We start from the raw sequence: 18,413 nt of genomic DNA, 5'->3' as shown, positions 1-18,413 counted from the left end.
TTTTAGAGAGAAAGGCAGTGTGAGTAGCAATTTTACCATGTTTAGCAGGTTACAGTAATCTTACCCACACTGTAGAAAAGTATTGTCAGTAATGCAGTGCTTGAGAACTTTTGAGTTACTTTGAAAATACACTGTGTCAATAGAGACTTTTGGCTTTTTAGTAGCAAAGATTCTGATGTAACGTACTTTGGCCACTTCTGTATAGCAGGTGTTTATCTATAACATGTTCCTTTACTGAATTGCAATAGTACGTGTTTATCAGCTTTTTGAAAAGAAAAGGTGGATTACCTGGGTGTAGTGCTGCACAAACACAGCCAGATGATTCCTGTTATCTCTGCATCAAACATCAGCAAGCTGGTGGATCTGCGTGGTAGTGTGCTGTGCCATGCAAATCCACTGGGTCTCTTGTTCTGGTTCAGGGCTCTATGGCTTGGTGCTGCATTGCCCGGCAGGTCTGACGCAGGTAAGACCTGAAGTAATAACTTAACCAGTTTGGGCTGAGGAGGATGTTGTGACCCTGTACTAGTTTACGGAAACATGCAGGATATGTTGTTCTTACTTCAATTTGGTATGAAAACAAACACTGAAATCCAAAAAAAAGATGGTGAATGAAGTGTCATGCACTAGCTAGCTCTAAGTATTAAGCTTGTTCACAGGTGGAAAGTGCAAGGCAGAAGTCCTGGGCTTTTTTGAATGTATCCGAAATAAGTTACTTGTTTTCTAAGCCCCACTGTCTCTGAGTGCAGAAGGCATATTACTAATGTGTACTACTATATCATACACTACTATAGTGATATACATTCCTAATTAGAAACACAGCAAAGTCTATGACTTCTAAGCTAGGTGCTAAGCCATTGGGTGATGGTGCTTCCTAAGCTGCATTAAATTTTTGCAACGTTTCATAACAGTGCAGGTGTCTGTTCAATACTTTCGCTGCTTCAAGAGAAGAGTGGAAGTAGGTCGGTAATATTTCTTCTTACAATATGTTGTTAAGGAAGCACCTTCCTCTGACATTCAGGGAGACTTGGTGTTGTAACTCTGAAAGGACATTGCCAGTTAACAAAAAATCTATCTCAGATTTATCTTACATAATATAAATTATAATCTTTTCCTAAGTATAGTATAGTTCAGCTTTTCATGCTTTAAGATACAGATGACCCGTTGATGAAGAGAGTGGTATATAAACTGGATGTCCTCAGTATAAATGTTACAAAAACAAGCCTTTTTTCCCACCACCCCTGATAGCTTCAGAAACTACAAAAATAATGCCTATTTTCCCCATATGTTGTGTTGTGGGGTTTTTTACATTTTGTTTTGCAATGCTCCTATAATGTTGAAAATCCTGAAATAAGTGGTTCTCTTTATGTTCTGTTTATGACTGTCATTGATGTACAGATTATCCAGACCTGCAAAACATCTAAATACAGGTTTAAATCAATCTCTATTCAAGAAGGTACTTGACCACATGCTGAACTGTAAGGACAAACATAAATTCCATTTAACTCAAACCAAACTTCCACAACTGAAAACATGCTTTTAATAATTGCAACTATTTTGCAAAGTTCATTCTGCATGGAGAATTTGAGACTCTCTTCTGGTTGTCTTCTTTGTAAACATAAGCACGTTGAATTCCCTGGGTTTTTAGAATAAGCACAAAGATATACATTTGGATAGGACTGGGTTTATTGGGTATTAAGAACGGAGGAAGTTTTTTCTATTGTTTATTGTTACTAGAGAGATGATGGAGATGCTTTTTCCAGAGCCATGCCCCTTATGACACGGTGGGTGAGGGGTTTGTGATCTCCGTCCAAGTCTGCACGTGTCAATAAGTAGTGGGCAGCTGCTGAGCCAGACTACTTCTACGATACCTCAGAATTCACTGGACTGGGCCATTAGAAAGTGGAAAAACTTATCTCAGCATTTCCTCAGTCTCTTGCCTGTCTCAATTTTGTGAAACTTAGAGCCGATTAGATTAGATGATTAGCTGATGGAGGGGGAAATATAAATAGAAAATTTTCCACTCCCTCCCTGTCTCCCCCCTCTTTTCTGAAATAGTAAAAAATATGCTGACTGGACTTTTGATCTTGAAAATAAAACACTTACTCTGAGCCTTACTCACTCTGAGAGGCTAGTGGCTTTTTAACCTAAAAAGTAAAGCATGTAGCATTTAAAAATTCCAGTCCTAGTATGCTAGGCTATAAATTATCTACTCTACTTTAACACCCACATTAGAGATGGTTTGATTCTGAGCTAGTCTTCCTAGGTCTCTTCTAAGGAGATGGACCAAGCTCTGAGAAAGGCCAGATAACTCACCCTCTGCAGGCACCTGTTTATCTCCTTTGATTATGAAGTGAGCCTTGGGAGATTACACTGCATCTAGAAGTCCACCTTGAGGTACCCAGATTTAGGTGCGGTCCTACCTTAAGGTACTCAGAGGAGGGACTGTTTCCCTTTTGTGTCTTGGAGGAAATGACAGGTTGTGGAACCACAAAGGGGTTTGTATTCTATCTGTATTTTAACTTCCAGAGTTTGTTTTCTGTAAGCTGTCCCCAGCAGGTGATACTGATATTCATTGCTACTTGGAGTTGGGGAAGGAAGGGCAGGCTAGTAAGAACAACTTTGCAGAGCAGCAACCTGGTTGCTTTTCCTGATTGCTTTACATTCTAGATAGGGACCCATCAGCATTCTTGTTTCCTTATACCGATTTCATTTGGCCTTGGAAAATAATTGCATACACAGTAAACTTTGTCTACAATCATGAAATGACCAGTTTGGATCCTGTGAACCAGACCAAGCATATAATGTTCCTACAAAGCCAATATAAGCAGGAGGGTCACCCAGATGAAGGGCAATCCTGTTGGGGGCATTCACTGAGTGCAGCTGTAGAGCTTCCTCCTATCGCTGTAAATCCACAGGACGTAACTGAGAAACAATGTGGTTGGGGCCTTCCTATGACTTCATAACCTCCAGCCTGCTCTTCTGGGCCAAGGGAGCTCTTGCCAACTTGATCGTAGTAGTATCTTTGCATTTCTTCCTCTCATGCTGCTCAGCATGCATCTAGGCAGATCTCAGTGTCATAATAGTGAGCTGATTTGTTTGCACTGTGCCTCTTCCTTGAGAAAACAGATGATTTGAAGCTCCAGGGATCTTAGCCTAGCAGCTTTCATTGAGGGCAAAATCCATGTCCCTTGATTTGCCTGAAAAGGCAAAATTTCTTTTATTGAGGGTGCAGGGAGAGGAAAACCTTGTCAGTTTTTCAGATATTAGGGAATTGGGGGATTTATCTTTTATCTTTTTTTAAATTATTTTATTTTTTATTTTGCTTTTTTTCCTTAGGGCACTTGTATAGTACAGAATATTAGCTTTGTATTTTAGCCACTAGGTGGAGAAAGCAAGCCTTCTGTAATTTAATAACATTTGTAGTATTCTGACCTAAATTCCGTAGATATTCTGGAGCAGAAAAGTTCCTTCTGAAGTACTGCAGGGAAGAAGGTAGAATAGCAACGAAGAGTGGAGAGTGGCTAGCTGAAACCTTGCTGGAATTAATTTTAAGAAAATATGGTAGAAGATCAGTCTTAAATATAAAAGCAAGTATACCACAGCTAGCCTCAGGGAGTCTTCTGAACTGCAATTCTGATCATTGTAGCTTTTGATGCCTGTGTTACTAGGAGTAAGGAGTTGGGCTGCCGCTGCAAAAAGATTGTACACGGGGGGGGGCATCTTATTTTAGAGATAGATCACTCGTCACATCTTCGTCAGGATAGAAAGAAAAAGAGTCGATGTCTACAGGTAGCTTGTGATGACACTCTCCTGTTTGAGGGTGAGATAGGAGTCACCGTTTCAACATATGTCTGAGCATGTATGTGAAGTTTAACAGTTTCTGCTGGGAAGGTTGGAAGAGATTCATTTCAGCGCAGTTCAGTAGGCAGAGGTCACTGAGTGAGGCCCTACCCCAAGCTAGCATGGGTGGAAGCTGACCCTGATTCTCTTGTCCTTCAGTGTCTTGACTGTGAACGCACATATTAGAAGGGGGATAATTGCACTACATCCTATTACAAATGAGGTCTGAAGAAATCAGAATGGTTTTGTTTTGTATTTGTCAAAAGGGATCACTGCAGCATTCTTTCCTCTGTATGTATATATGTGTGTATGTGCTGAATTTTATCCAAATAAGCTAATAATTCCCCCCCCAACCTGCCACCCCAATCTACTAAAACTGTTTTGTTTGGCTTTATTATGGAGACTTCCCTTGATCTAACTATGAAAGGATTTCAAGTGTCCATGGGACAGCATGTACACCTTTTACTCAGCATAAATACCCATTAAAGAAAGAGCAGTTGTTTCTACCACTGAACTTTCTGAAATCCCCCTCTGGGCAGCAGTGTGTTTCTGTGCTTGAGGATTGACAGAATTCTTCTCCAATCAAAGCCACTGTGAAAACGTGATAAATCAGTCCCTTCCCTGTCCATCCTAATCATATCCTGGTCATGCTGCCCAATTTGGGGAATGAGTTTGACTGCCTACAGCATCGTCTACTCTAGAAGAAGGGATGTTTTAGATGTTTTATATGCTTACAACCCATTCTTTTGATGCCTATTTTGTAATAACAAGTTAATATTGTGGTTTGTGTTGGCTTCTGCAGGTAATAACTGTGGCCAACTGGCTTCCTAAACCATAGTCATGCCTGCAGCACCTTGTGCCTTGAATCATGAAGGTATACTTAAGTTTGATCCTGGACTAGATTCAACATTGGCTAGAACTAGTTTCTAATGAGTAGCCCTGTCCCATGTAGTAAACGCTGCATAGAAGTGGTCCTAAAGAGAATGCATGAATGATGCATCTTGACCAGTGAAGTAGCAGTCAGAACTATTTTTCCAAGTCATTTACAGTCTTCATATCTATTTTGATCTTGCACTCCAGTTGAAATGAGATAATTTTCCTGTCTAAGATGCAGCTTGAGTAACTCATTTCGCAGCATGCAGTGTGTGATGAATTCCTGCAGGTGAAAGATGACATTAAGATAATGAAATATATATAGACAGTAAAATAAATTAACTGGTGCTGTGTTTATAAACACCTTTCAAGCTAAGAAAAGGTCCTCTTTAGATGCTGTCAGCTTCATTGATCATTGCAGTTATTTGCTGGTTTCCGTCCCAATTAAATCCTTCCACTACAGAGTTGGATAAAAACATTTAAAACCATAATTATTCTTATTTATTATTCTAATAATAATTCTAATTATTATTAGAATTAATCTTTAAGATACAGATGACCCGTTGATGAAGAGAGTGGTATATAAACTGGATGTCCTCGGTATAAATGTTTTTTTATGTTCTTATTCTAATATGTTCATTCTTGTAGCTCATCAGATGATGTCTGCAAACTCTTTAGCTTCAGTTTTCATTCATGGTCACTATTAAATTACTCTTTCATTAAGTTTGGTATTTGAGAATTTTGTGTTACTCTTTCTTTTTTTTTAATTGGCCTCTGTACAGTTAAAGGGATGAGGCTTTTTTATGTATGTGATCAAGGTTAAAGCTGAGTTCCACTTTTCTTTTTTTAGATATCCTGCCCATGTCTGATCTTTGGTGGTCTTTCTGGCTTTCACATATTTTCTTATGAAGCAGTGGGGGAGAAAATTTACAAACCACTGGTATTTCAATCAGTTCAAACTCTTTAAACCAAGTCAAGTTAGCTTTTTCTTATATTATTTTTCACTTTCAACCATAAAGAATACTGTACTGCTAGATGTTAAGCCTCACTGATAGATTACAATTGTAATAAGTAATTTTCTTGACTTCATGATTAAGAAAATACATAGTTTCTGTAAACTAGGCTTTCCATCAGCTAAAGAGTTTGTATATGTACTGCCAGACCAACTGCTAACCAGATCCCCGAGGAAGTTTGATTTGTGGGTTGGTGACACTCTCAGCCTCACTGATAGAGGAACTGCAGTACTTCTGAAACACCACCCAGAAAGAAAAGGAATGTTGAAGTGCAACATAAAGAGCAAAGCCAGTGCATGTCTGAGCCAAGGTTATTGCTTTGTCCTCATGGGTTATCTCAGCTCTGAAGGGAATTGCAGAATGCGTGGGATCCTTTTTTAGAGAAGAATCTCGACTTTTCCCTATCTTTCAGAGTACCTGAAAAGCAAGCTGAACACACATGCTGCCATGAATGGGATCCGATACAGCCCCTGTGGAAGGCAATGTGAAGGGTCCTACAAACTTTAAAACAAGTCAAATGGGGATCTAAATGCCTGCCAGATTTGTGATTCATGTCAATTTTCCCACAGCAGCTACTATGTTATACAGGCAAACACATATGTTGTAAAGGGATATGGCGAAATCAGTAGTCTGGAGATGGTACGGGGACACACAGGATAAATGATCTAGGAAGATTAATGCTGTTTGATCCAAAGAGTGGGAGGATACAATGTAGCAGCCTTCAGATACATAAAAAGGTGCTGTAGAAAGGAAGGAAGGAAGAAGTCTGCGTTGCTTTCCATCTCAGTGACAGATGAGACAAGAAGTGGTGGGCTTAGATTTCTGTGGGACTGATTTCTTTTCCAACAGGGGGGAATGCTAGCTTTAACAGTCAGTGAGCACTGGGACAGGGTAGGGGGAATATGTTTTTGAGTACAGGTTACAGAAGTATTTAGTGGGAATGATTTAGACTAAATATTAGGTGTTCTGTCAATTTACTAGTCTGTAGTCTCTGCAACTGTAGAAATTTGAAATAAATATCTAAAGAAGAATACTTAGATCTATTAAATGTAATTCAGTTGATAATAGCGTGCTAAGCTTTGTATCTCTCAGAAGACTCACTCCACTCACAACTATCCAGATTCAGATTCTGGAGGACAAGTTATATATATGTGTAGATATATTTATACACATACGTATGGACAGAGGGGAAGCATGGGGAGCAGGAGACATTCAAGGGCCCAAATCTTCAGAGTACTCCTACCAAAAGAGACAAAGAATAATTGAACACTTCAGTCTTACACCACCATGCCTCCCAGTGACACAGTAAGAATCTTAGCTACAAGATCTCATTCTTCAAAAATGTAAGTCATTAAAGAATATGATGGCAGTCCTTAAAGTTGCAAATGAAGATTGAATCTTAAGTATAATCAATAACTGATGTATATCACTTGCAGAGATGTGTTCCTCATCACACCTATAATAAAATGGCAAACTAGCTTTTCTAGGAAAATGTTTTTGCCAGGCTTGTGTGCTACACTGATAACGACTGTATAAATACCAACAGTGAGGTTAGCTGAGAAGAACTGGAGTGGCTGAAAATAATAAATACTAAATATATTATTGACTTTAGTAAGCTCAGTCCTATTTATTTAGTAACTAACAAATTAAACTTAGTGGCCAGAAGAAGACTATTGGAGGTTGTTTTAGTGTGTTAGATTCGTGCTATATCTTATAATTTATATCACTGTAGTGCCTGAGAGTTTTTGTTATGGAATAAAATCTCATACTTCCAGATGCTAAAAGCCTGTTTCTGCATGAATTTATTTAGTATTGCATCCTAGATAAGCAATACCAGATGCAAATGAAGGCAAGGATGACAGGTATGGACAGTGAGGTAGAAGTCAGCATTTCCACTGTGAGTGACAGGTAAGTTGAAGTTAGGCAGTGATGCGTGTAAAAAAGTGAAGAGAAACAGCTTGGATTGGATTCAGTGGAGTAAGAAAACCAGTGGAGGAATTAAAGGAGATATCGAACATGAGATAAACAGAAAGATGAGCCTTGAAGAAAATGATCTTTGAATGGATAAGGGTAGGGCAAGGTTGTATTTATCTAGATTGGAGGAAGACCTCTTGCAAAAAGTGTGGTGGGAGATAAGAGACACTTGGCTAGCATTTTAAGTAGGTGATCAGAATAGGGACTACCACATCTTAGGTTCTGCAGAGAGGAACTAATTATTGGTCATCCTTTTCAAAATGAGGTTCGAACGGATGTACTTTGAATATTAATAGGCACGTGCCCAATTTTAAATGTGTGCATTTTCAGTTCAGTCTTTTGTTACTTGTCCATTTAAAAGGAGAAAAAAAACCCAAAATCCAGGCTGTTGGCTAATAGCGGTAAAGGTTTCTACCTCTGTTGTGTTTGCAGTGGAGAGCATTCCAGCTAAATCCATATCATTGTGTGGGAAATAGCAGCCAATTCGCTTGTCTAGATTACAAGCATAGCTTTGTATTCCCACATGATTGCAGGCTACCCTGGACAATCGGGCAGTGTTTCAGACTGGCTGGCAGTAGGCAGTCAGAATTCAGATTTTGAAGCCTGCTTTCTTTCTTTATCCAGACTGGTTACTTTTTCAAGCCCTTTCGGGGGCTCTTTCCCAACAGGGCAGTGTTATGCAAGATCGCACAGAAATAAACTTCAACACTGGCAATGCTGTCATCACCTGGATTCAGCAGAATCTCAGGGGAACGGCCTGGTAATGGAAGTCTGTGCACTGAAATCTGTTTCAATTAAAAAACCAGAGGCATACTTCTCATGTATTCAGACATGGCGTGGCATCCAAGATTATCAAGAGAGCCTTACACAGGCCAGATAGATTAAATTACCCTTGCAAGCATTTCCTATTCTGCATGCATCGTCAGGGTGAGCTAGGGTAGAGGGCTGTATATTTAGTACCACTACAGTAACTACTGCCCTAATGCAGATCTGTCCAGACTTTATGTTCCTGACAGGTGGGTGTAAAATTCTAGCTGTGGTGAATGTTTCAGAATTTGCCTCTCTTCACTGGGAGTAAGGCTCACCTTTAAGGACAGATTAATTGCTTAGATGAAATATCTTCTCCTCACAACAAACAGCTGCCATAGGGCTTGCCGTGCAGCAGTTGTCAGTAGTTTATTGTTCTGTTCATGAGACCCTCTATTCTGAGGGCTTTTTTTTTTTTAAGTACTTATCTACTTTGGGCCCCATAAATTATTTTACTGCAATCTCCAAGCTGGCATTAGTGATGGAATTGTTTAATTTAAGGACGGGGTGTAAATTAATTAAAAACCCTATGCCAGAAGTTTTTATGTCCCACCTTCCCCTTCTGGTACCTTTCCCTTCAATAATTAGCTGAACTTAGAGGGCCATGGGAAGAGGATATTTCTCATTCCTTCATCGACTAGTCAAAAGACTGTCATTCCTGACGGGGTGACAGAGATTAAGTCAGTGCAGACCATGCAGATTTGGTTTAGCCCTAGGTGAAAAGGGGATCTGTAACTGAGCTTTACAAAAGATAGGTATTAGAGGTTATTTTCTAGGAGATCATTTGTGGTATGCAATTCATACCTACGCACCAAAGAATGACTTAGTGTCCATGAAGTTCAAGACAAGCTGAAGAAGCACATCGCAAATGCCATTTTCACTTTTCCCTTTGGCTACCTTTTCATTTCACTATTCAATGGGAGATTTCCTAGAATTAGAGCAAGTAGTGAGTTAACCAGTCACACATCAGTGGTGCCAGACTGGTTTATGCATGTGCCTTATGACACATGGATATCTCATTAGCAGTTTTTTTAGAAGTATACCTAATGTACAGGAATTGGGCAATCTGCCTTAAAAAAAAAAGTAGAAGTCGTTAAAAAATGAGGCGTTGCTTTCTTAAACAATGTATTTTTTTAAACCAGGTTTTGACCTTTGCTGGTGTTTGCTCTGGAGTGTCAAAGCACTTGCTAGTGCACCGAACTCCCACCACCTGCCAAAAGTGTAATGCTGAACCTTATATGCTGTTACCAAGATAAGCAAAACAAAATGCAAACCAGAAACGCAATTTTCATACACATCATAGTTAGATCAAGATTCATGCTTTCTAGTAAACATATAATCTGAAGCATAGGAGTGTTTGTGCGCCTAAACTCCTGTGGAGTCCTACCACAAACAGCTAAAAGGCACTGAAGAGAGTCAGTGTAGGGCTGTTCAGCCTTGAGCATATTTATATAAGAGCACTGTACCAAAACCTTCTTTGTCAACGTACAAATAATTTTTGGTGTAAGTTTAGGAGTATAGGGCTAGGAGGGACTACAGAGAGTGTGTATGAGAATTTCCTCTGCCCTGATGCAGGATAAGTATGCTTAGCAGTCCTTCTTGGAGCTATCTAAAAAAAAATAAATTGTAATGGAAGAGATTTCTTAATCATTCCCTTTCCCTAAATACTACGTCGCAATTCTTGATTACACTCAGAAGCTCAGAATTTTTCTTTGGCTACCCACAGTAGAGTTTGATTTTTCTCTCTTTTATATACTGGAAGACTGCTGTAATATCTATTTTCAACTATACATCCGCTTATATTCTTCTTTCCAGAGAAGACCTTTTCACCAAAGCAATCTGCTTTTCTTCATTGATCAGCTTTGTAGCACTCATACCATTCTTGTTGATATTTTCTGCCCTTTTCCAATTTGTTATGCCCAGAACTGAACAGAGTACACCAGACAAATTTCACCAGCACTACATACAGTGCACCAGAAGAAGTGATGCCATGTTCTGGCTTCAAAGTATATTTATTACCTACTATAATTCTCCAGCTTCTCTTTTGCTCTAGACCAGCTTATGTATTTTAGCCCATGTCTTATACTTGATCTGTCCTTCCAGCATGTAGTACTTCACATTTGTTTTTGTTTACTTGTGTTATTTCAACTGTATTCAGTTTTCAACACTATAATGAATCCTACCCTTTGCAGTCCTTCCAGTTATTATAATTCCCAAATATATAAGCATATTCTCTCATACCTCATCCAGGTCATCAAGAAAGTATTGAGTGGAATCAGGCCTAGAACAGATCCCTTTAATAACCAATTTGGAAGCCAAAGCAATCACTTTTTCACCTGCTGTATGATAATTTAATCTATACATTATTTCATAGATTGCTGATGGAAATGTTATGTCAAAATCAAGATAAATTTCACCTAATGTTTTTTAACCCTCACCCCCCACCCCAACCCCAGGGCAGTTACTGCAGCATAAGAGAAAATTTGGGTGATAGGACATATTTTAACTGGACAAGTCTAGGTCCTCTAAATAGTTATACATCATTTAAGAGTATTTTTTTCTATAATAAAGATAATTCTACAATCTCAAGAACAAGTCATTGCTACTTTTTCATGACGACTTGTGATTCAGAAGATCCTCTTCAGTGTGTTCTTTTAATCACATTTCTTTCATAAGCATGTTTCACTGGACTTCTAACTTCAGGAGCTTGTAAACAGTGGTTGAGATAACCACTGTTATCTCAGCGGGGGGGATGAGGTTTCTGCCCTAGTTCATGATATTTTGTTTTCTGGGACCCAGATTTAGCAAAGCGTTTCAATGCAAATGCCTTATTTTAAAGGCTCAAGAGTGATAAGTTAGAGAAGTGCAGGCTGCCAACATGTGTTGGTCTGTAAGTCCTTTAACGGTAGCTAGTTTGCTGTACCATGGGGTCTGTTGCAGTTTCAAGTTCCAGGCACACTTCAAAGTGCTTTTCCAGAATGAATTTGTATTTAGTCATGTTGTCTTGAGCAGTTGGTACTGAAAACCCAAAATAACACCAGAGGAGGTGTTAGAATACAAAAGATTCATACTGTTTTTTATGAACTAGCATAATCCACAAGCTGTTGTTTACAGTGTGACTCCATAGAGTAGGAGAAGTGACACATTGCTTTGGGTAATGGAGCAGACTATTGGTGATGAAACCATGTCAGCCATTACCAGTACCCTCTGCCCCTGCCAAGTACTGGGCATGCCTACTCTACCTTTTTGCCGCAGCTATTTGTACCACTAGTTTTAGTATTTCATTAGTGCTTAAGAATATGCTCCATCAAACGCAGCACAAGATGGAGCTCAAATTTCTCAGAATACATCAGTGTAGCTAGTTCTGCTCTCATCTGGGAATCAGAAGAGGCTAGCTGAGTTTATTGTAATCTTATTTTTACTATACATGCATTCCTTCTGTAGTTGTGTTCCTAATGTTATTTGGACTACCCATCTGTAGTTGTGTTCCTCTGAAATGGAAGTCCATGAATGGAGAGGAGAATGCCACTGACCTCCACTGAGAGATCAAGGCAGGATGTTGTAACTTGGTGCTGCATTTTGATTTCTACCCTGCTCTCCATGCATGCTGAATGCTTGTGCATTTCCTTTACCTTTGTTATCTTTATTAGCACAGTTTCTTTTTGCTGTGAATAATAAAGTCACACGACAGTAATGGAATTTTTCAAACTCATTGCACAATTCTTGATAATAATTAGGAGGAAGCAAAGGTGACTTCTCTCATTTTCAGTTGTACTGTACAAACTCATTGTGTGTGTCAAACAAATACAATGGGACCTGTTGTCACAATACAATGGTGGATATATTTCCTTTTTCCAACAAAGTTCACATGCATGTTTTGATTGTTGTTGGTTTGGTTGTTTCCCCCCCCCCCCAGGTTATTTTCCTCACCGTCAAATGTTGTGTTTTGATTTATTAATTGGGGGAGGGAGCAGGGAGAAAGAAATATTCATAGTGTCTTTCTAGCACAGTTCTCTTAGCACTAAGCACACTCCTAGGATGGAAAATGAAATTAACTTTAGCAAGCTTTTCAATGAAAGGCTATTTTATTTACATGGCAAAGAAATATGTACTGAGTAGACAGTATGCACAAGTTCTGCCCATCATCACTCCCAGAATACATAAATAACATCTAAATATAAATATCTCTCTTTGTTCCCAAACTCAACTGGTTTCATCAAGGTGCATGTACAGTGTTCAACAAAAGGGGACCAGCCAATGCTCAAGCACTGGATCCTGGATTATGATTATTAGCACCCTCCCTGCACCCTTCCCCACCCCAACTCTGATCTGGGCCATGCAACTTGGCTCTCTAAGCCACTGTATGGGTACAAGTCTGAGAGAGAACACTCAAGGGACTGCCCCCAGAAAGCTCAGTGGATAAGGGTGCCATAGGTCTGGTTTCATTTTCCCATACCATCTGTCAACATGATCCCAGCAGACTTTACCCCTTCAAGCATCCTCATAATGTGCTCACGCAACACACAACTTCAGCTTCATGCTACAAACTCTGATAGCTTACAGCACAGTCAGTAATTGTATTGGTCAGTCTGAAGAGTCTGAAATAAAACCACTAGATGGTAATGATATCTTAGGGCCATGGCGGCACTGGAGGGGACTCTGGAAGAAATGCTATGTAGTTTGCACATAAGCACTTTGCCACAGGGGGACTACATATAAGCAGGGTATCTGTGCTCCACTTATCAGGTGTAAGGAATGTTCCCTGACTCTTTATTTTATTTCTAATTTTAATTTTTTTGTTGTGTATTTTTTATTTTTTATTTAACAACCTAGGCACAGTCATAGATGTCTTCTGTTAATTATGATTTTTATCACGCACTAACAAATCTGGGTTGAGAAGCAACCTTTTATCTACTGGCACACTACTGAAAATATACCTCTTTCTAGTAATGGGAAACAGTCTTGTATGCTATTTCTTGTAGACGCAGGATTGAGATGCAAGAGGCGTAGGTACAGCCTGGGGCTCTACCACATGTTTTCTATGTGATTTTGAACTTATGTGCAATCAATACTCAGTTATCCATGGGTGCTTTAACCACTTTGAGGTTTAATCATGCCATGGAAGCAGAGATACTTGAGCTTTCCCCTTACCAAGCTAGCACTGAGCTGCCCAGACTTACTAGTTTAGGCCCAATACCAGAAAGAGGCAGCTGTACTGCCTTCCCAGCCAGCTTGGGTCTGTGAGCAGTTTAGCCACATTGTGTGTGCAGACCACAAACTAATAGCTCTAAAGACCCAGGCTTATTTTATGGAGTCATCAGGAAGGCTTCAGTACTGCATTCCTATTTCCCACAAGGAATGGGACTGCACAGAGGCAGTTCAGAGCCAGCCAGGCTTATTAAGTGCCACCTGAACATCTCTATACCACGCAGGAGGTTCCAAGAAGATTTATTAGCTCAGGTTCAATGCCAGTCTAATAAATTCACTCATTGTCTTGTCAGCGTTTCTGCTTGTATTGTGGCTAGAGCAAGCACCTTATTCAGCAAGAACTTTTTGAACTCAGCATGAAGTTTCTGGTGAAAAAGATACCACAATTTAGCCTATGGTATCTCTGTGCTTCAGATCCCAGCTTTGTTTTCTTTTCTTATGCTATGTGTGTGCACTACAACAGGACACAGTGGGCTTTTAAGTGGGATTTATCCTGCCAAGTTACTTGCAGGGACTGACAAATCACTCAAGTGGTATGGTGAAACAGAGCAAGTTACCAAGAGGCTGCATTACCTCTTGCTTGTTTGGTGCGAGCTCAGGGAATTTACACAGTATTAGCTAATCTGTGACAACTGCTTTAGAGGATACTTCTGCCCTCTGAGGTAGCTTACTGCTGTTGTGTTAAAGGATAAGCCACCACAGATTGCCTCCTGTTTGCTGTAGATCATACAGAGGGGCACTTATCATGGAGTAGCTCATAAGATGTAAACTCACGTCCTAAGTTCTTAGGTTATGACTAAAAACCCAAGTATAAACTTCTTTTCTATGAAATGAGGGGCACTTTTTTGTATGACTGTTGACAGAACATCTTAGGAATTTTGTAAGGAAATGATCATTACAGCTATCTGGATTTTTTAACACAGTGAGAAGAGGAAGAATATAGTGGCTTCTCTCAAATGCTTGTCTGTTTGTTTGTTTTCCTAATGCTTTCTAATTATATTTAGATTAATGATATTCTGCAACGAATCTCTCAGAAAAAGTTAAGTCTTCAATGGAGGTTAATGAAATTATATTAAAGGACTCCCAGACATGACAGAAGACCATCAAAGTAATATTCCATTTGCATTTTCAGGAATTAGTTGAAATAAGCAGACATGCTGCCCTACCCAAAAACCTTTATATGTTTATATTTGTAGGAAGAAAAAGAACATGCTATTCAACTAAGAATAAATGTCAGTTGCAACCTACACAGCTGATCCAAAACCTAGTAGAAAGCTCTGAAACTCAGGAATTTTGGCTCAGGCTCTTGAAGCCTGAAAGCTTCACTCATTGACTCCGGAACAAAAGCAAGTAGAAGTCTATACGTTATTACACGGTGTAGATTGTCATGCCTCATTCAGCCAGATATAAATATGTAATAATAAACAAACATACTTAACATAGCATGAGCAAATGATGAAGAGAAAGTAACTCATTCAGATCTATGGGCAGGTCAGATTTATTTGTAGAAGATATTTTATTTACTTCCAGGTGGGTCTATAGGAAGAGTTATAGCTCCATGATGAAACATGTGTGTCCTGAAAGCATTATAAACGCACTGGTACAGCTCTGAATCCACACTAATTATCTCTATCTTTCAGCAAGCTGCACTGGTGTCATGACACTGCTTCCAACTCCTGAGTTAGCTGATTAGCTCTATGGCAGTGCATTTAGCAATGTAGACATGTCCTAAGAGGACCATCTGCTGTGTTCCTCCATGGTGCTTGTTTGGGTTCTGCACTGGGCACTATAGCCAAAATAGTCACAACCTGAAGCCTACACTTACATTTCAAAATCATTTTATTTTGTTTTATTTAAGTTTCTAAATATAGTTTGAGGGTTTGGAATGGGGTCTGTGCTCTTAGCTGAGGCAGGTCCTTTTGAAAATCCACTCCTAGAAAACTAATTACATGCCTTGAAACGTTGGATGCTCAGTAAAGCGGGGCCTGTTCAGCAAGACAGTGTGTGTTTGTTTTCCCAGGAAAAAAAGAGAAATTTGTCTATCCCTTTGACTTGTCAGATTTAATCTAGGAAGAAATATTTGGTTGAGTTCAACACCGAGAAACCTGAAGTGATCAGTCTTGTTATCATTTGCTCATCCAATAAATGAATACAAATCAGTACTATATAGATTGTTATAGGAATTAATATTTTTCTCGTTTACCCAGGCTGAATAACTTTGATTTCATTTGTCTGTGCTTAATAAACCACAAACGATGGGTCCATGTAGCAGCTGCAAAGTGCTGGAAAGGAAAAAAACAAAAAAAAGGGAGGGTAGAGCAGGGGTTGAGGCTAAAGGAGAGAAGGAGAAGAGAAAGGAAATACAGTGGAGAGATCTCTGAGATATTCCATAGGTGAAAGTGTGGAGGGAATGGAGGGTTGTGGGGTGTTGAGCCAGTGTCTCCTGTCATCTGTGGAAGCCTTTCCATTGACTTAAATAGATACTGAATGAGACCCTACCAGAATGAGTTTGTGCCTCTATACAAATGTCTGAAGCCAAAACAAAAATAATTACAGTACTGAATGGATTGCATTGGCTGACTTCTTTAGTGTCTAATGTTCTTTGGCAATGCTTCATCCCGATTATTCCATCTGGAGATAATTGTGTGATATCATCCATAAAATTAAAACATAAATCAATCCAACTAGTGATCAGCCCTATGAGCTGCTGTTTAAAAACACACATGGAAATCTAGCGCTCCCTGCCTTTTTAGTAGGGTGTGCAAAAAACCAGTGAAGTGTCAGGACAAAATATAAATCATGAGCTAGTCGAAACCTACAAATCTTTCATGAGCTGTAACAGTGCTGTCAACACAATACATGGAAAATAATAGAGGAACTCTTTATTTTTCCTTATACTTCAAATAAACTTTTAACAATAGGTAATATTTGAACTTAAAAAACTTTCCGTATTTGTTGGCATAATGGCTTCAACTTTGTATGGCTGCAACTTTGTATGGCTGCAGTGCAGCAGTAAACTGCTGACTTAAGGCAAGTCATCAATTATTAGCAGCTAAGAAAAGACATTCCTAATGGAAGAATAATTTTCTTCTATAAGGCTGGTAAAGTAATACCCTTATACCAATAAAGTCCTTATGCCCCCTTTCTGCCGTGAAGGCCGTTAGATTGCTTTATGTGGTATTAACTTCTACCAGGTAGTCTTTGAACCATGAAGAACTAATTCAACTTTTATCTTGCATTGTCTTGAAAAAAGATTATTGGCAACAAAGATTAACACCTATTCATTTTGGCTGTTAGCAACTGACTTTTGTTAAGAGAGATTCAAGGGGTTAACCTAGGTCATATTGGAAAAAGCCATTTAGGAGATTAATTTATGCTTTATTTCTCTTGTCTAATTTTGAAAGTTTTAGGAAATGTTACAAATGGAATCACTCCAACAGTCTCCCCATCTCTAAAATAACTGTAGTATTTTAAACATGACATGACTTGATGCAAACTTTAGTATCTTTTCTTCATGTTATGCACACGAATGCTTATGGAAAGCACACTTAGTTCCCTTTTTGGGAATATTTTTTTTGCTTTCCCTATGGTAACAACTCTCAATCATATGAAACTTTGCAGAAAGCAAATAGAACATTATGAATGCAGTAGTTAACCTCAAATTTCCAACTGAATCTTCATAGAAAGTTGTACATGCAGTGCTCAATCAGATGTTTACTGCAAGCCAGATGCTAATACCTTGATTCATTCTGAATAGAAACATATTATGAGAGCAAAAAAATTTACTCGAAGGTTCTTTGAAGGTACACAAGGGGTAAGATATTGCTAACCTTGAATAAGAATTGTACAGTTTCACATCTTATCCATAACAACAATGTATTATAAATAAAATAGAAAATATACAGCACAAACATGAAACTCCACTGTATATTATTCTGAGTTTTAATGCTCTACACCTTTTGTCTAGATATTAGTCTGAGTCAAACTCACACTAATACTTTGTCAGTAGATACCAGTATATAGAGCTTCTAGGAAAGCTAGAGTGAAATGGGTTGTAGCGTTTCCTCAGATATATGTTTACTGTATCTGGAATGTGCTGTTCTTGGCATCTTCCTTAAAAAGAAATTGAATTAGGAATCACATTTAATACATTTAATGACAGGCGTATTTGATACACATATCTATTTTTGTTGATACAGACTTTAGATCTCTTTATATACATATGTATATTCAGTGTATTTATAGATTGCCTTTATGCTTTTTATATATACACACTTTATTTGATTAATAATTTGATAGGATACTTATCTAAAGAGAAATTGCAGATGATAAGATCATTTCATCTGGAAAAGAGAAGAGAGTAGAACTTGATTCCTAAGTGATCCTAAAAGTCCTACAAGACATCCTGTTTAATGTGGTAGAAGAAAAAATAGAAGAAATGTGTCTTACTGCTTCTAGTGAAAGGTTTAGATGCTTCTTTACCAATTTCCTCTGACTACCTTATGACTGGAATGGAAAGATGGATCTTTCCTTTGAAGGAAAGTGAAAAGATGGGAGGGAGATTGAGTCTGTCAATCCCAGAATAGATTTCCATAAAAACAGATAAGAGGCCAGGAGAATTGGTAGCTGGAGAAACAGCACCACCAGCTCAAATGTGTTTGAAATTCATTTGATGTTTGCAGATTTGATTAGAAGTCG

Source organism: Pygoscelis adeliae, unplaced genomic scaffold, assembly GCF_000699105.1.
Source record: "Pygoscelis adeliae isolate BGI_AS28 unplaced genomic scaffold, ASM69910v1 Scaffold25, whole genome shotgun sequence".
Lineage (NCBI taxonomy): Eukaryota > Metazoa > Chordata > Aves > Sphenisciformes > Spheniscidae > Pygoscelis > Pygoscelis adeliae.
The sequence above is the reverse complement of the archived record's forward strand: the minus strand, read 5'-3'. Positions refer to the sequence as shown.